Genomic DNA, 20,828 nt, shown 5'->3' on the forward strand with positions numbered 1-20,828 from the left:
GACAGTGTAAAAGCATTATTTGGTGTTCAGACTCTTGATAGAATGCTGTACTCATTGCTGCTTGCATGTCTAAATAAAGGAGCTCACCTTAGGATATTTGGCTCATTATTACTGACTTCACAATGCTTCATAATGCTTGGTAAAATCTCAGCTATAACAAACTAACATTAATGTATATACTGTGCATATATATATATATATATATACAAGTTAACCCATGCATGATACTCATGCATTTTTTTGTCAAATAATGTCAGTATACCAAATTTCAGGTCATTCGGATGAGCCCTTTCTGAGAAAATAGTTTTTTCCACAGACACACACACACACACTAACACATGCCGCTACACATGCAGGGGTGGATCTAGAAAATGTTTGTTCCCCGGGGGGATGTTAGGGCGGGGCGATTTAGGCCCCACCCCCTTTATGACTTCTGAGGCTGCCGGGGGATGCACAGTATGTGCAGGTCCGCTCGGCAGTGACAGGCAGGGACAGTGTGCTCCAAACAAAACAATTTTCACCGCACCAAGCTCAACCCCTTGTATATCACAGAGATCTATTTGTCTCATCAGATGGGGAGGTGCTCCTACACATTACCAATATATATCTTAAGAACAGGGAAAAGGGAAAGGGGAAAGGGTAGGAAAATGTGTATATAGGGCACTCTTTTGGTACTCTATGTACTATATAAATCTGTTAAGAGTAATATCTTTATTAGAGTAAACACATAATTCGTAAGCGAAATAATAAAAAACCTATAGTGAATGAGAATATTGACCAAATAAACTTGGTAGAACACTGTTAAAAAGTAGTAAAAAAGACTACTATGCTGTCTCACTATGTTTTGTCACTAATGTTGAGGAATGAGCTGCACCATTATCATATAAAGTGTTGATTCAGTATACAAAAAATTATTATATTGGGTTATCCTTATTGTGTATCCAATCCTTCTATCATTTCATAGGTTTATTATAGGACACATCGTTTCCCTTTCATAACTGGATACAGAACTCCTCTCTTACTCACAGTCCCTTATTATTGCTCCTTGGGGTGAAACTAGGTACTGCACTGGTTATTATAGTGTGGATATTAATAAACTAATAGTGCAGAGGTACATATTCTAACCCCTCTACTGCTAGATAGTAATAATGTAATATTATGTTCCAGTCTATAAATTGAGCAATATAGAGGACTGGGATTAGGTATCACTGAATATCTAGATACCTGTCTAGCCTCCTATTCCGTTCATCTACCTCCAAATCTGCTAATAGGAGAGGTGCTCTATGGTCTATGAGCTCAAGGTCTAACTAGTCAGGGATCAGCTAGTTTAATGTACTCTTCTAAATAGCGTGTGCTCTCTAGCACAGTAGTATGGTGCCTAGCGTAACCCCGCTAATCTGTAGGAGAGGAGTAAGGTAGTGCAGCTAATTACTTATAAGAATAATATTTAGACATTCACATAGTGAGCTCAGCTGAACGCCAACGCGCGTTTCGCTACGAGCTTTATCAAGGCAACCCGATGACAAGCAGAGATAGGTTATTTAAGCGTGTAATCACGCCCCTTTGTGACGTGGATTAACTTCTAACTGAGAGTGACATCTCCATCTGGGCCAATGGGAGCTATGCCTACTATCACGTGATCCAGCCCGGAGACACAATCGCGGGCCAGCTAAGCTGTGTACTGGTTGCTATGGCAGCAGAAGGGGGAGGAGAGAGACATCCATAGTAACAGTATTCGGGGACAGAATCCTACCAAAAAAACTAGGTCTTATATCTGCCTTCCGCTGTATTGACAGTAGTGACGATTATCCAATCATTCATAACCATGTATCAGGTAAGTATTATATAAGAAATGTTAACTATGGGATTCCTTAAAAGCATTTCAGATATATCCAATTTATATATAAGAAGAAAGATTAGCCTTGTGTGTACCCTAGTATGGGGCTGATAGGACACTGCCCTAGCGTGATGTCAGTGATACCATTTGATAAGTGAAAATATAAAGTGAGCAAAATTCATTTTCTCTTTAGTAAGGCATATAAATATATGCTATATGGAATATTATTACCAAGAAATATCTTAATAAGTGAGCAAAAACAATGTGTCAATATGACATATAAACAAATTATAAATCGTGATAAAAACTTTGTGCTTGTATGATGGTAATAGAACCCATTCTAAAAGGTGTAAACAGGTATTGTATTTATATTGATGTGAATTTCATGCCTAAGTAAAAAGGGCAGCCGGGCAGCACACTGTCACTGCCAAACGGACCTGCACATACTGTGCAGCCGTCGGCAGCAAACCCCTGCTAGGGGGGGCGATTGCCCCGATCGCACCCCCCTGGATCCGTCACTGTACACATGTGTGTTCATGAGGTAAAATTACCTCACGAAAATGAGTTTGACCCCTCAACTCGTCAATAATGTCAGTATACCAAATTTCAGCCCTTTTTGAGGTTTTTTTTCCACACACACTAAGAATTTAGTAGGTCAGGTAACCCGTGCATTCTAGTCAAATCAAGCTACTTAAGTTGTTAAAAACTCCCCACTGTCACCCCTGGCAACCACCAACCACTCCCAACTGTCACTTCTCCTTCAAGAAATATATAGGTCAGTGTATAACTCTGCCCAGCAGGTAGCGCTGTAGCTTGGTTTTTTTTTTTCACACACACAGACAGACTAACACACGCCACTAGACATTTATATTATAGACTATTTACTTATATATTACTGGCGTATTACTTATATGTATTTACTACTTATTTCTATGTAACTGTTACATTACTGATATTTATTTATATATTACTGGTGTCTTGCTTATATTTATATACTACTTAATTATATGTTATTACTTAGCTCTGAGACACTACATATTAAGGCTTGACTGTCAGTACCAATTCTATGAATAAGGATTTCAGTTCCTCTTAGATGTACAGGAAGCATACAGAGGTGTAAATAGATACTTTCACAGCACGTTTATCACACATTCTGATATCTCGTGTCAGTTAATTATTAGATGTAAATTCCTCTGTCAAACCACCAATTTTGCTGTAGATGGACAGTGTTGACCTCTGATCGGTGTTGACCTTAGAAGCTCCGTGTTGAACAGTGATCAGTCTTGACCACTGATCGGTGTTGACTATAGAAGCTGCGTGTTGAACAGTGATCAGTCTTGACCACTGATCGGTGTTGACTATAGAAGCTGCGTGTTGAACAGTGATCAGTCTTGACCACTGATCGGTGTTGACTATAGAAGCTCCGTGTTGAACAGTGATCAGTCTTGACCACTGATCGGTGTTGATCATAGAATCTCTGTGTTGGCCATTGATTTGTGTTGACCAGTGATCAGTGTTGAACATAGAAGCTCAGTGTTGACCAGTGATTGGTGTTGATCGTAGAAGCCCCGTGTTGGCCAGTGATTGGTGTTGACCAGTGATCAGTGTTGACCACTGATCGGTGTTGAACATAGAAGCTCAGTGTTGACCACTGATCGGTGTTGATCATAGAAGCCCTGTGTTGGCCAGTGATTGGTGTTGACCAGTGATCAGTGTTGAACTTAGAAGCACAGTGTTGACCAGTGATTGGTGTTGACCAGTGATCAGTGTTGAACATAGAAGCGCAGTGTTGACCAGTTATCAGTGTTGACCACTGATCAGTGTTAACCATAGAAGCCCCGTGTTGGCCAGTGATTGGTATTGACCAGTGGTCAGTGTTGATCATAGAAGCTCAGTGTTGACCAGTGATTGGTGTTGACCAGTGATCAGTGTTGAACGTAGAAGCTTAGTGTTGACCAGTTATCAGTGTTGACCACTGATCAGTGTTGACCATAGAAGCCCTGTGTTGGCCAGTGATTGGTGTTGACCAGTGATCAGTGTTGATCATAGAAGCTCAGTGTTGACCAGTGATCAGTCTTGACCACTGATCGGTGTTGACTATAGAAGCTGCGTGTTGAACAGTGATCAGTCTTGACCACTGATCGGTGTTGATCATAGAATCTCTGTGTTGGCCATTGATTTGTGTTGACCAGTGATCAGTGTTGAACATAGAAGCTCAGTGTTGACCAGTGATTGGTGTTGATCGTAGAAGCCCCGTGTTGGCCAGTGATTGGTGTTGACCAGTGATCAGTGTTGACCACTGATCGGTGTTGAACATAGAAGCTCAGTGTTGACCACTGATCGGTGTTGATCATAGAAGCCCTGTGTTGGCCAGTGATTGGTGTTGACCAGTGATCAGTGTTGAACTTAGAAGCACAGTGTTGACCAGTGATTGGTGTTGACCAGTGATCAGTGTTGAACATAGAAGCGCAGTGTTGACCAGTTATCAGTGTTGACCACTGATCAGTGTTGACCATAGAAGCCCCGTGTTGGCCAGTGATTGGTGTTGACCAGTGATCAGTGTTGAACTTAGAAGCACAGTGTTGACCAGTGATTGGTGTTGACCAGTGATCAGTGTTGAACATAGAAGCTCAGTGTTGACCAGTTATCAGTGTTGACCACTGATCAGTGTTGACCATAGAAGCCCCGTGTTGGCCAGTGATTGGTGTTGACCAGTGATCAGTGTTGATCATAGAAGCTCAGTGTTGACCAGTGATCAGTCTTGACTAGTGATCGGTGTTGACCATAGATTAACAGCATCCTGTACTCAGTGTTACAGAAATAAGATTCCAAGTTAATGTTTTCCTCTCAGTTTTATTGCTGTGGAATCCCTGTGGGCCGCTTCATTGTTCGTCTACAAAGTCCTATTCATTAAAGGGGTTTGCTGCAGACTTTTAACTATGAAAACTCAGAGTCATTTATAATTCTCAGACATCGGCAGCACAGTACACAATCAGTGTGGGACTCTCTGTGCTACTCGACCGCCACAAGTGGCATCATTTGATTAAGCCATTTGCCGTGGACGAGAGGGGAGCAGTTGGGCAGAGAGAGGGCGTTCTTCGCAAGGTACGGAGTAGGTGCGACTTTGCACCTAGATTGCTGAAACAATTTTTTTTTTGAGCAGGATCATTAAAATATATTGAGTTTTATTAATATGAGGTGATAAGGCTTATTGCAGCTACAAAAAATTCCATATTAATTTATCTATAAAATATCGGGTTAACGCACCACTTCACCGGCCCATTCTCGGGGATAAGCACATGTGTGAGCTAGCGACGTTCTGGCTTGCACTTGGACTTTTAGTTCCACTTATACATAATAAAATAAATATTAATATATTTATCTTTTGCTCTAGCTTAGAGCTGTTGGCCTTTGTGCCTCATTTTATTCTTTTAATGGGAACAGTTTACAATCTCTATGTTTCACTTTGGTGTAGAGGGACCTTCCTAGTCACACTCTACCTGTGGAGATGTTTCCGTCTTTCCGTACACCGAGGCCCACCCACCTCCTGAGAGTGGAGGGTTATGGGTGCCCCTTATAATGCACTGGACGGTGGGCTGAACTGAGGTATTTGGGCTGCACATGGAGTACATTCCGCTATCTGCTAATTGGGACAATGCACCATCTATTGTTTGAAGCACAGTGAAGATATGGAGACCTGGAGATGATAACTACAGTGCAACTATACAGGATTGTTTATACCTACAGTAAGATGGCAACTATGCTTTTTCTGCAGGTGTTGATATACAGAAAAGAGGAAGGATTATTGAGGTCAGGTCCGGCAGAACACGGTAAGCCCGGTAAGCATGGCAGAAAGGCGACGTGCCACCCTAAGTTTGAGTCCCTGTTCTGTGGACAACAGAACAACAAGTGGCACATCCACGATTAAGCCACTTCAATGCACTCGCTGTAGAGGGCCAAAGGGGCTTCACGGACCTTGTGCCAAGTCTGGGCATGAGGAAGGGGGAGGCGCTAGAGCTGTTACCAGGATGGTGCCATGATAAGAATACCTGATGTGTTAAATGCAGCATAAAATCTTCTTGGACCGAAGATCATGTCCAAACAATCCCCAACCTAACACTTATACTACAGGGTCCATAAAGCTACCTAGACAGCACAGAACATAGACTCAGTACTCAGTCTGACCTCGTTCAAAGGATCATTGAATCTACGATAGAATATTGAGGTTGTGAGTGTAATATATAAGAGAGAGCCCATGTGAACAGAGCTGGGACATCTGGATCCTAATCTTTCCAACATCTCCTGGAAGACAACACCTCAGTGTCTGTGTGTTCAACCAGGATCTGTTCCCCACAGCGGCTCCTGTGAGCAGCTTACCCTCTCACTGAGTATTTGGGAGAGATCTAGAGCCCAGCAAGCACAGGATGGTCACCTCCATTCTGGAGAAGCTCATCTAGAAATGTATATTGATGACATAGTAAGATGATCTTGGAAGTCATCATAGATAAACCACCCATGACCCTGATAACTCTGGCAGGGGATCATCTGTAGCCATTCATCCATAGAAGTACAGAAGACACAATCTCCATTTTCGACTTAACTGGTCACAAAGCAACAAATGCAATGAGTTCAAACTGCCTGCAGATCCTGATCAATACCTGATTGTGTCTATCAGATGTCAATCAGAAATGGTGTAACATCTGCAGAGTATCATTTTGTATTGTACAATACTATTGTATTGTAATTCACAGTTCATTGGATTCTATAAATAAAGCTGGGACCCTAAATAATCTATGGTGGGGTTTGAATTCCAGAATATTCATTATAGGGGGTATCTTTGAGGAACCCTCAAACACAAATTCGACAGGGGAAACATGAAAAATCATAAACCACATATAAATTGAGTTTTAAAAATTCTCATCTGTAGTCCATCGGGTCTGGCCGTGTAGTGAAGCCGGCCCGGTGGTCACCGCAGTATACTCTCTCTCTGGCCGGTGATTACTGGCACTGTGTATACAGCTGCACTGGACATTGTAAGAATATTGTACATGACACAACAGTCCGAGCGCATTTCCCTCCTACAATGACGGTCTCACGCTCACCATGTTTATAATCTGTAACTACTATAAGGCACCAGGGAATAATAACACTATATTTATGTGTCACTTTGGCAAAACACACTTCCCGTCATGCTCTCGAAGCACAATAACTCACAAAGGGCCTATTTATTTAGCCCTAAACCATGCGGAAAGGGATCTTTCTGCATGGTGTAGGCCTTTTAAAGTAAAATGTGCATTCAAGAAAAGCTTAATGCAGGAGATATTGGCAAATTACCTCTTTAAATCTCATTCTCCATACTACTCACAGGGGCGCACGCAGGGGGGGTTTCTGGTTCTCCAGAAACCCCTCCCCTCCGCGAAGAACAGTGTCCCTACATAGCGTTACTGTACTATACAGCAGCCGCAGTGCTGTCAAAGAAGCCGCGGCTGCTGTTCAGTACAGTGCCGCCGAAACGGAGCTGCTGCGCATGCGCATCCGCATGCGCAGCAGCTCTCTCTATATGTTTATTAAAAATCCTGCATGCGCCCCTGACTCAATGGGCAATTTTATCAAGTTTCGAAAAGCTTAGATTTTCGGCGCTTCACCCAGATGGCGATAGCCGTTCAATCCTATGGAGAGAGCATCGGAGGAGAGGGACCTTCGGATCCCTCTCTGGCAGCGCTGGTGCTCTCCCCTGCGCTGTTTACCGCAAATGACAACAGCACATGCGCAGTAAAGAATCTGGGTCAGAATCCGGTCAGAATCCGGAGTCTTCATTAAAAAAGTCCCCAATGAGGTGCGCTGTCACGACATGACTTGTATATTAAATGGAGCCGAAAAGTCATCTGTCATCGTTGCGATAACATATCAGACTTATAGGGGCAAAAACCTGTTATTTACTAATTAGGGCCTATGACACCTGATCAACAGTACAACTACACACAAATACACAGCTAACACAACCAACACAGTGCTGACTGTACTACACACAAATACACAGCTAACAAAACCAGCAACCAACACAGTGATGAGTGCACACATGGACAAATGTTGCCATATCTCTAACAGAAGCTCATTACCAAAACAAATGAAGACCTAAAAAGGGCACAGTCTGGGGTATTGCAGTGCAAAGCACTATCATCATCAGCAGCAGCAGCTATTTATATAGCGCCACTAATTCCGCAGCGCTGTACAGAGAACTCACTCACATCAGTCCCTGCCCCATTGGAGCTTACAGACACACACACACACACACACACACACACACAATTTGATAGCAGCCAGTTAACCTACTAGTATGTTTTTGGAGTGTGGGAGGAAACTGGAGCATACTTGCCAACTCTCCCGGAATGTCCGGGAGACTCCCGCATTTTGCGAGAGTCTCCTGGACTCCCGAGGGAGTGTGGCAATCTCCCGCATCTGGATAATTCTGCCCATTTCCTAGTGAAGTGGGCAGATTTAAATCCCAAACGCCGCGATTCCCGGTGAATCGTGGCATTTGACGCGCATTTTGGAGCCCCGCCCCACGTTATGCCCACCTCCTCCGCTGGCTCCCGGATTTGAAGAACAGAAGGTTGGTAAGTATGAACTGGAGCACCCGGAGGAAACCCACGCAAACACGGGGTGAACATACAAACTCCACGCAGATAAGGCCATGGTCGGGAATTGAACTCATGAGCCCATCGGTGTGAGGCAGAAATGCTAACCACTGAGCCACTCTCTGAATTACCCCTTTTTGTTACTAATATTCTATTGATGTTCAGAATAAAGTTTGACAGTGAGGAGAAAACTAAATTGACCCCCTAAAATAACACAATACTCAGATCTAAAACTTAACCTGTACCCAGCACTAACAATCCAAGCTGTATAGCCGATAGACACACATTGCAGTAGATGAATATTACTCTATGATCTGGTCAGAACGCCCGTCTGCAGATCACTAGGCTCATTCACTAACATTGCATTTAACTGCAAAAGTTACAGTGTACAACAGCAACCAATCAGCAGTTAGCTTTTCATCTGTCTAGTGCAGAGCTCTGCTCTGATTGGATTGTTGTGATTGGCAGCACCAGTTACACTTTAATGCAGAAGGGGAGCGTCAGGGATGTCCTGAGGTGACCACACACCAGTCAGCAGGGTTTCATCATAGCACACATGAGGAAGGAAGCAGCAAGTAGAGTGAGGAGAATATTAGGGCAGGAAGCAGCTGTTTAGCGCATAGGAAGGTCGTAATCTTCATATAGGAACTCAGCAGTGTCCAGGGCTGACAGATGTATTTATTACAGAAACACAACAAGATAGAATTAACCTCCTGTGTGCCAGTGACCTGCTATATGTACAGATATATGATTAGGCCAGCTACATTTCCTGGTATATGGGTGTAATGACCTGTGATTGGATGGGTCAGTGTGCTGATCAGCGTCATCATCAACATTTATTTATATAGCGCCAGCAAATTCTGTAGCGCCTTACAACTGGGATAAAAACACAGTGACAAAACAATACTGGGTAATACAGACAGAGAGGTAAGAGGGCCTAGCTCACAATACTTACAATTTATAGGACAATGGGAGTTTGATACATAAGGTCAAGTGCTACATATTGCATATTGGTCTAGCCAGTTTCTAAAGGTAAAAAAGTGATTAGTGGGCTATATGATCCAGTGTCACAGCAAAGGTGGTCAGGGGGTCAGAGGGTTGTTGTCTGGTGTGAACTATGTAGAGGGTGGTAATAGGGTAACCTAGAGAGGTTAAGAGTGGTTGAGGAATATTATAAGCTTGCCTGAAGAGGTGAGTTTTCAGAGAGTGCAGAAAGGTTTGTAGAACAGAGGAAAGTCTTATTGTGCGAGGAAGGGAATTCCACAAAATGGGTGCAGCACAAAAAAAGTCCTGTATCCGGGAGGATGTGATGAGAGTGGATGAGAGACGCAGATCTTGTGCAGAACGGAGGTGTCGAGTCGGGAGATATTTTGAGACAAGTGAGTAGATGTATGTCGGTGCAATTTTGTTGATGGACTTGTATGTTATTAGAAGTATTTTATATTGGATTCAGTAAAAAAAATAGGCAACCAATGTAGAAACAGAGTAGTTCAGCAAGATTTAGAATGATTCAAATATAGAGTCGATGTGGGGAACAAAGGATAATTCTGAGCCAAGAACATCTAGGCAGCGAGCTTGCGATGTGGGATTTATGGTCATGTTGTCAACCGAAATAGAAATGTCAGGTAGGAAACTTCTGTTGGTGGGAGGGAATATTATTAACTCTGTTTTTGAAAGATTGAGTTTGATTTTTCGAAAGAACGTCCAAGATGGAATGGCAGAAAGACAGTCAGTAACGTGAGACAACAAAGATGGCGAGAGATCCGGAGAGATACTGAAATCCAAAAGTGCTTATTAGTTGCCCCGGAACAGTGGTGTAGATAGAGAACAGCAGATGACCTAGTACTAAGCCTTGTGGTCTCCAACTGATAGAGGGGCAGGAGCAGAGGTGGATCCAGAGAAGTCCTTGAAGTCCTAGGGATTGTAGCGTTTGTAGAGTGGCCAACAGCATCAAATGCAGCAGAGAGATCCAGGAGACTTGAGTAATGCCCTTTAGTTTTAGCAGTGATCTGTGACTGGGTTTGCAGGGGAGGGCTGGTAAGCTTTAGCCCGGGGGGCAGGACTCGACTCAACAGCCTATTTTAAAGGAAAAAAATGCAGGTTGCCCAGTAACCCAGCCCAAGGTTGCCCATTATGTGACCAGCCCGGGGGGGAGATACCCCCCTGCCCCCCAGCCCAGACTGCCCCTGTGGATGGGAAGGTTTGCTGATCAGTGACTGGGTGGGTAGATGTAATGATCTGTGACTGGATGGGTAGATGTAATGATCAGTGACTGGATGGGTAGATGTAATGATCTGTGACTGGATGAGTAGATGTAATGATCTGTGACTGGATGGGTAGATGTAATGATCTGTGTCTGGATGGGTAGATGTAATGATCTGTGTCTGGATGGGTAGATGTAATGATCTGTGTCTGGATGGGTAGATGTAATGATCTGTGTCTGGATGGGTAGATGTAATGATCTGTGACTGGATGGGTAGATGTAATGATCTGTGACTGGATGGGTAGATGTAATGATCTGTGTCTGGATGAGTAGATCTAATGATCTGTGACTGGATGAGTAGATGTAATGATCTGTGACTGGATGGGTAGATGTAATGATCAGTGACTGGATGGGTAGATGTAATGATCAGTGACTGGATGAGTAGATGTAATGATCTGTGACTGGATGGGTAGATGTAATGATCTGTGACTGGATGGGTAGATGTAATGATCTGTGACTGGATGAGTAGGTGTAATGATCTGTGACTGGATGGGTAGATGTAATGATATGTGACTGGATGGGTAGATGTAATGATCAGTGACTGGGTGGGTAGATGTAATGATCTGTGACTGGATGAGTAGATGTAATGATCTGTGACTGGATGGGTAGATGTAATGATCAGTGACTGGATGGGTAGATGTAATGATCTGTGACTGGATGAGTAGATGTAATGATCTGTGACTGGATGGGTAGATGTAATGATCAGTGACTGGATGGGTAGATGTAATGATCTGTGTCTGGATGAGTAGATCTAATGATCTGTGACTGGATGAGTAGATGTAATGATCTGTGACTGGATGGGTAGATGTAATGATCTGTGACTGGATGGGTAGATGTAATGATCTGTGTCTGGATGGGTAGATGTAATGATCTGTGACTGGATGGGTAGATGTAATGATCTGTGTCTGGATGGGTAGATGTAATGATCTGTGACTGGATGGGTAGATGTAATGATCTGTGTCTGGATGGGTAGATGTAATGATCTGTGACTGGATGGGTAGATGTAATGATCTGTGTCTGGATGAGTAGATCTAATGATCTGTGACTGGATGAGTAGATGTAATGATCTGTGACTGGATGGGTAGATGTAATGATCAGTGACTGGATGGGTAGATGTAATGATCAGTGACTGGATGAGTAGATGTAATGATCTGTGACTGGATGGGTAGATGTAATGATCTGTGACTGGATGGGTAGATGTAATGATCTGTGACTGGATGGGTAGATGTAATAATATGTGACTGGATGGGTAGATGTAATGATCTGTGACTGGATGAGTAGATGTAATGATCAGTGACTGGGTGGGTAGATGTAATGATCTGTGACTGGATGAGTAGATGTAATGATCTGTGACTGGATGGGTAGATGTAATGATCAGTGACTGGATGGGTAGATGTAATGATCTGTGACTGGATGGGTAGATGTAATGATATGTGACTGGATGGGTAGATGTAATGATCAGTGACTGGATGAGTAGATGTAATGATCTGTGACTGGATGGGTAGATGTAATGATCTGTGACAGGATAGGTAAGTGTAATGATCAGTGACTGGATGGGTAGATGTAATGATCTGTGACTGGATGAGCAGATGTAATGATCAGTGACTGGGTGGGTAGATGTAATGATCAGTGACTGGATGAGTAGATGTAATGATCTGTGACAGGATAGGTAAGTGTAATGATCAGTGACTGGATGGGTAGATGTAATGATCTGTGACTGGATGAGTAGATGTAATGATCAGTGACTGGGTGGGTAGATGTAATGATCAGTGACTGGATGGGTAGATGTAATGATATGTGACTGGATGGGTAGATGTAATGATCAGTGACTGGGTGGGTAGATGTAATGATCTGTGACTGGATGAGTAGATGTAATGATCTGTGACTGGATGGGTAGATGTAATGATCAGTGACTGGATGGGTAGATGTAATGATCTGTGACTGGATGAGTAGATGTAATGATCTGTGACTGGATGGGTAGATGTAATGATCAGTGACTGGATGGGTAGATGTAATGATCTGTGACAGGATAGGTAAGTGTAATGATCAGTGACTGGATGGGTAGATGTAATGATCTGTGACTGGATGAGTAGATGTAATGATCTGTGACAGGATAGGTAAGTGTAATGATCAGTGACTGGATGGGTAGATGTAATGATCTGTGACTGGATGAGTAGATGTAATGATCTGTGACTGGATGAGTAGATGTAATGATCTGTGACAGGATAGGTAAGTGTAATGATCAGTGACTGGATGGGTAGATGTAATGATCTGTGACTGGATGAGTAGATGTAATGATCAGTGACTGGGTGGGTAGATGTAATGATCAGTGACTGGATGGGTAGATGTAATGATCTGTGACTGGATGAGTAGATGTAATGATCAGTGACTGGGTGGGTAGATGTAATGATCAGTGACTGGATGGGTAGGTGTAATGATCTGTGTCTGGATGGGTAGATGTAATGATCTGTGACTGGATGGGTAGATGTAATGATCTGTGACTGGATGGGTAGATGTAATGATCTGTGACTGGATGAGTAGATGTAATGATCTGTGACTGGATGAGTAGGTGTAATGATCTGTGACTGGATGAGTAGATGTAATGATCAGTGACTGGGTGGGTAGATGTAATGATCAGTGACTGGATGGGTAGGTGTAATGATCTGTGTCTGGATGGGTAGATGTAATGATCTGTGACTGGATGGGTAGATGTAATGATCTGTGACTGGATGAGTAGATGTAATGATCTGTGACTGGATGAGTAGATGTAATGATCTGTGACTGGATGAGTAGGTGTAATGATCTGTGACTGGATGGGTAGATGTAATGATCTGTGACTGGATGGGTAGGTGTAATGATCTGTGTCTGGATGGGTAGATGTAATGATCTGTGACTGGATGGGTAGATGTAATGATCTGTGACTGGATGGGTAGATGTAATGATCTGTGTCTGGATGGGTAGATGTAATGATCTGTGACTGGATGGGTAGATGTAATGATCTGTGTCTGGATGGGTAGATGTAATGATCTGTGACTGGATGGGTAGATGTAATGATCTGTGTCTGGATGGGTAGATGTAATGATCTGTGACTGGATGGGTAGATGTAATGATCTGTGTCTGGATGGGTAGATGTAATGATCTGTGACTGGATGGGTAGGTGTAATGATCTGTGACTGGATGGGTAGATGTAATGATCTGTGTCTGGATGGGTAGATGTAATGATCTGTGACTGGATGGGTAGATGTAATGATCTGTGTCTGGATGGGTAGATGTAATGATCTGTGACTGGATGGGTAGGTGTAATGATCTGTGACTGGGTGGGTAGATGTAATGATCTGTGACTGGATGAGTAGATGTAATGATCTGTGTCTGGATGAGTAGGTGTAATGATCTGTGACTGGATGAGTAGGTGTAATGATCTGTGACTGGATGGGTAGATGTAATGATCTGTGACTGGATGGGTAGATGTAATGATCTGTGACTGGATGGGTAGATGTAATGATCTGTGACTGGATGAGTAGATGTAATGATCTGTGTCTGGATGGGTAGATGTAATGATCTGTGTCTGGATGGGTAGATGTAATGATCTGTGACTGGGTGGGTAGATGTAATGATCTGTGACTGGATGGGTAGGTGTAATGATCTGTGACTGGATGGGTAGATGTAATGATCTGTGTCTGGATGGGTAGATGTAATGATCTGTGACTGGATGGGTAGATGTAATGATCTGTGTCTGGATGGGTAGATGTAATGATCTGTGACTGGATGGGTAGGTGTAATGATCTGTGACTGGATGGGTAGGTGTAATGATCTGTGACTGGATGGGTAGATGTAATGATCTGTGACTGGATGGGTAGATGTAATGATCTGTGTCTGGATGGGTAGATGTAATGATCTGTGACTGGATGGGTAGATGTAATGATCTGTGACTGGATGAGTAGATGTAATGATCTGTGACAGGATGGGTAGGTGTAATGATCTGTGACTGGATGGGTAGATGTAATGATCTGTGACTGGATGGGTAGATGTAATGATCTGTGTCTGGATGGGTAGGTGTAATGATCTGTGACTGGATGGGTAGATGTAATGATCTGTGACTGGATGGGTAGATGTAATGATCTGTGACTGGATGAGTAGATGTAATGATCTGTGACAGGATGGGTAGGTGTAATGATCTGTGACTGGATGGGTAGATGTAATGATCTGTGACTGGATGGGTAGATGTAATGATCTGTGTCTGGATGGGTAGGTGTAATGATCTGTGTCTGGATGGGTAGATGTAATGATCTGTGACTGGATGGGTAGGTGTAATGATCTGTGACTGGATGGGTAGGTGTAATGATCTGTGTCTGGATGGGTAGATGTAATGATCTGTGACTGGATGGGTAGGTGTAATGATCTGTGACTGGATGAGTAGATGTAATGATCTGTGACTGGATGAGTAGATGTAATGATCTGTGACTTGGTGGGTAGATGTAATGATCTGTGACTGGATGAGTAGATGTAATGATCTGTGACAGGATGGGTAGATGTAATGATCTGTGACTGGATGAGTAGATGTAATGATCTGTGACTGGATGAGTAGATGTAATGATCTGTGACAGGATGGGTAGATCTAATGATCTGTGACTGGATGAGTAGATGTAATGATCTGTGACTGGATGGGTAGATCTAATGATCTGTGACTGGATGGGTAGATGTAATGATCTGTGACTGGATGGGTAGATGTAATGATCTGTGACTGGATGAGTAGATGTAATGATCTGTGACTGGATGAGTAGATGTAATGATCTGTGACTGGATGAGTAGATGTAATGATCTGTGACTGGATGGGTAGATGTAATGATCTGTGACTGGATGAGTAGATGTAATGATCTGTGACTGGATGGGTAGATCTAATGATCTGTGACTGGATGGGAAGATGTAATGATCTGTGACTGGATGGGTAGATGTAATGATCTGTGACTGGATGGGTAGATGTAATGATCTGTGTCTGGATGGGTAGATGTAATGATCTGTGACTGGATGGGTAGATGTAATGATCTGTGTCTGGATGGGTAGATGTAATGATCTGTGACTGGATGGGTAGATGTAATGATCTGTGACTGGATGAGTAGGTGTAATGATCTGTGACTGGATGGGTAGATGTAATGATCTGTGACTGGATGGGTAGATGTAATGATCTGTGTCTGGATGGGTAGATCTAATGATCTGTGTCTGGATGGGTAGATGTAATGATCTGTGACTGGATGAGTAGATCTAATGATCTGTGACTGGATGGGTAGATGTAATGATCAGTGACTGGGTGGGTAGATGTAATGATCTGTGACTGGATGGGTAGGTGTAATGATCTGTGACTGGATGGGTAGGTGTAATGATCTGTGACTGGATGGGTAGATGTAATGATCAGTGACTGGGTGGGTAGATGTAATGATCTGTGACTGGATGGGTAGGTGTAATGATCTGTGACTGGATGGGTAGGTGTAATGATCTGTGACTGGATGAGTAGATGTAATGATCTGTGACTGGATGAGTAGATGTAATGATCTGTGACTGGATGGGTAGATCTAATGATCTGTGACTGGATGGGTAGATGTAATGATCTGTGACTGGATGGGTAGATGTAATGATCTGTGACTGGATGGGTAGATGTAATGATCTGTGACTGGATGGGTAGATGTAATGATCTGTGACTGGATGGGTAGATGTAATGATCTGTGTCTGGATGAGTAGATGTAATGATCTGTGTCTGGATGGGTAGATGTAATGATCTGTGACTGGATGGGTAGATGTAATGATCTGTGTCTGGATGGGTAGATGTAATGATCTGTGTCTGGATGGGTAGATGTAATGATCTGTGTCTGGATGAGTAGATGTAATGATCTGTGTCTGGATGGGTAGATGTAATGATCTGTGACTGGATGGGTAGATGTAATGATCTGTGACTGGATGGGTAGATGTAATGATCTGTGTCTGGATGGGTAGATGTAATGATCTGTGTCTGGATGGGTAGATGTAATGATCTGTGACTGGATGGGTAGATGTAATGATCTGTGTCTGGATGGGTAGATGTAATGATCTGTGACTGGATGGGTAGATGTAATGATCTGTGTCTGGATGGGTAGATGTAATGATCTGTGACTGGATGAGTAGGTGTAATGATCTGTGACTGGATGGGTAGATGTAATGATCTGTGACTGGATGGGTAGATGTAATGATCTGTGTCTGGATAGGTAGATCTAATGATCTGTGTCTGGATGGGTAGATGTAATGATCTGTGACTGGATGAGTAGATCTAATGATCTGTGACTGGATGGGTAGATGTAATGATCTGTGACTGGATGGGTAGATGTAATGATCTGTGTCTGGATGGGTAGATGTAATGATCTGTGACTGGATGGGTAGGTGTAATGATCTGTGACTGGATGAGTAGATGTAATGATCTGTGACTGGATGAGTAGATGTAATGATCTGTGACTTGGTGGGTAGATGTAATGATCTGTGACTGGATGAGTAGATGTAATGATCTGTGACAGGATGGGTAGATGTAATGATCTGTGACTGGATGAGTAGATGTAATGATCTGTGACTGGATGAGTAGATGTAATGATCTGTGACAGGATGGGTAGATCTAATGATCTGTGACTGGATGAGTAGATGTAATGATCTGTGACTGGATGGGTAGATCTAATGATCTGTGACTGGATGGGTAGATGTAATGATCTGTGACTGGATGGGTAGATGTAATGATCTGTGACTGGATGAGTAGATGTAATGATCTGTGACTGGATGAGTAGATGTAATGATCTGTGACTGGATGAGTAGATGTAATGATCTGTGACTGGATGGGTAGATGTAATGATCTGTGACTGGATGAGTAGATGTAATGATCTGTGACTGGATGGGTAGATGTAATGATCTGTGACTGGATGGGTAGATGTAATGATCTGTGACTGGATGGGTAGATGTAATGATCTGTGACTGGATGGGTAGATGTAATGATCTGTGACTGGATGGGTAGATGTAATGATCTGTGACTGGATGGGTAGATGTAATGATCTGTGTCTGGATGGGTAGATGTAATGATCTGTGACTGGATGGGTAGATGTAATGATCTGTGTCTGGATGGGTAGATGTAATGATCTGTGACTGGATGGGTAGATGTAATGATCTGTGTCTGGATGGGTAGATGTAATGATCTGTGACTGGATGAGTAGGTGTAATGATCTGTGACTGGATGGGTAGATGTAATGATCTGTGACTGGATGGGTAGATGTAATGATCTGTGTCTGGATGGGTAGATCTAATGATCTGTGTCTGGATGGGTAGATGTAGTGATCTGTGACTGGATGAGTAGATCTAATGATCTGTGACTGGATGGGTAGATGTAATGATCTGTGACTGGATGAGTAGATGTAATGATCTGTGACTGGATGAGTAGATCTAATGATCTGTGACTGGATGGGCAGATGTAATGATCTGTGACTGGATGGGCAGATCTAATGATCTGTGACTGGATGGGTAGATGTAATGATCTGTGACTGGATGGGTAGATGTAATGATCTGTGACTGGATGGGTAGATGTAATGATCTGTGTCTGGATGGGTAGATGTAATGATCTGTGACTGGATGGGTAGATGTAATGATCTGTAACTGGATGGGTATATGTAATGATCTGTGACTGGATGGGTAGATGTAATGATCTGTGAGTGGATGGGTAGATGTAATGATCTGTGACTGGATGGGTAGATGTAATGATCTGTGACTGGATGGGTAGATGTAATGATCTGTGACTGGATGGGTAGATGTAATGATCTGTGAGTGGATGGGTAGATGTAATGATCTGTGACTGGATGAGTAGGTGTAATGATCTGTGACTGGATGGGTAGATGTAATGATCTGTGACTGGATGGGTAGATGTAATGATCTGTGACTGGATGGGTAGATGTAATGATCTGTGACTGGATGGGTAGATGTAATGATCTGTGACTGGATGGGTAGATGTAATGATCTGTGTCTGGATGGGTAGATGTAATGATCTGTGACTGGATGGGTAGATGTAATGATCTGTGACTGGATGAGTAGATGTAATGATCTGTGACAGGATGGGTAGGTGTAATGATCTGTGACTGGATGGGTAGATGTAATGATCTGTGTCTGGATGGGTAGATGTAATGATCTGTGACTGGATGGGTAGGTGTAATGATCTGTGACTGGATGAGTAGATGTAATGATCTGTGACTGGATGAGTAGATGTAATGATCTGTGACTTGGTGGGTAGATGTAATGATCTGTGACTGGATGAGTAGATGTAATGATCTGTGACTGGATGAGTAGATCTAATGATCTGTGACTGGATGGGTAGATGTAATGATCTGTGACTGGATGAGTAGATGTAATGATCTGTGACTGGATGAGTAGATCTAATGATCTGTGACTGGATGGGTAGATGTAATGATCTGTGACTGGATGGGTAGATCTAATGATCTGTGACTGGATGGGTAGATGTAATGATCTGTGACTGGATGGGTAGATGTAATGATCTGTGACTGGATGGGTAGATGTAATGATCTGTGACTGGATGGGTAGATGTAATGATCTGTGTCTGGATGGGTAGATGTAATGATCTGTGACTGGATGGGTAGATGTAATGATCTGTGACTGGATGAGTAGATGTAATGATCTGTGACAGGATGGGTAGGTGTAATGATCTGTGACTGGATGGGTAGATGTAATGATCTGTGACAGGATGGGTAGGTGTAATGATCTGTGACTGGATGGGTAGATGTAATGATCTGTGTCTGGATGGGTAGATGTAATGATCTGTGACTGGATGGGTAGGTGTAATGATCTGTGACTGGATGGGTAGATGTAATGATCTGTGACTGGATGGGTAGATGTAATGATCTGTGACTGGATGGGTAGATGTAATGATCTGTGACTGGATGGGTAGATGTAATGATCTGTGACTGGATGGGTAGATGTAATGATCTGTGACTGGATGGGTAGATGTAATGATCTGTGACTGGATGGGTAGATGTAATGATCTGTGACTGGATGGGTAGATGTAATGATCTGTGACTGGATAGGTAGGTGTAATGATCTGTGACTGGATGAGTAGATGTAATGATCTGTGACTGGATGAGTAGATGTAATGATCTGTGACTTGGTGGGTAGATGTAATGATCTGTGACTGGATGAGTAGATGTAATGATCTGTGACAGGATGGGTAGATGTAATGATCTGTGACTGGATGAGTAGATGTAATGATCTGTGACTGGATGAGTAGATGTAATGATCTGTGACAGGATGGGTAGATCTAATGATCTGTGACTGGATGAGTAGATGTAATGATCTGTGACTGGATGGGTAGATCTAATGATCTGTGACTGGATGGGTAGATGTAATGATCTGTGACTGGATGGGTAGATGTAATGATCTGTGACTGGATGAGTAGATGTAATGATCTGTGACTGGATGAGTAGATGTAATGATCTGTGACTGGATGAGTAGATGTAATGATCTGTGACTGGATGGGTAGATGTAATGATCTGTGACTGGATGAGTAGATGTAATGATCTGTGACTGGATGGGTAGATGTAATGATCTGTGACTGGATGGGTAAATGTAATGATCTGTGACTGGATGGGTAGATGTAATGATCTGTGACTGGATGGGTAGATGTAATGATCTGTGTCTGGATGGGTAGATGTAATGATCTGTGACTGGATGGGTAGATGTAATGATCTGTGTCTGGATGGGTAGATGTAATGATCTGTGACTGGATGGGTAGATGTAATGATCTGTGTCTGGATGGGTAGATGTAATGATCTGTGACTGGATGGGTAGATGTAATGATCTGTGTCTGGATGGGTAGATGTAATGATCTGTGACTGGATGAGTAGGTGTAATGATCTGTGACTGGATGGGTAGATGTAATGATCTGTGACTGGATGGGTAGATGTAATGATCTGTGTCTGGATGGGTAGATCTAATGATCTGTGTCTGGATGGGTAGATGTAATGATCTGTGACTGGATGAGTAGATCTAATGATCTGTGACTGGATGGGTAGATGTAATGATCAGTGAC

General features: G+C 42.9%; 1 protein-coding gene across 1 annotated transcript in view; it reads right to left on the bottom strand.

Moving 5' to 3' along the window:
* LOC142099474 (disintegrin and metalloproteinase domain-containing protein 33-like) overlaps window positions 1-20,828 on the bottom strand; it is a 112,751-nt gene that overhangs the window by 72,772 nt on the left and 19,151 nt on the right. The window lies entirely within an intron of this gene.

The sequence above is a fragment of the Mixophyes fleayi genome, chromosome 1 (assembly GCF_038048845.1).
Source record: "Mixophyes fleayi isolate aMixFle1 chromosome 1, aMixFle1.hap1, whole genome shotgun sequence".
NCBI classification, from domain to species: domain Eukaryota; kingdom Metazoa; phylum Chordata; class Amphibia; order Anura; family Limnodynastidae; genus Mixophyes; species Mixophyes fleayi.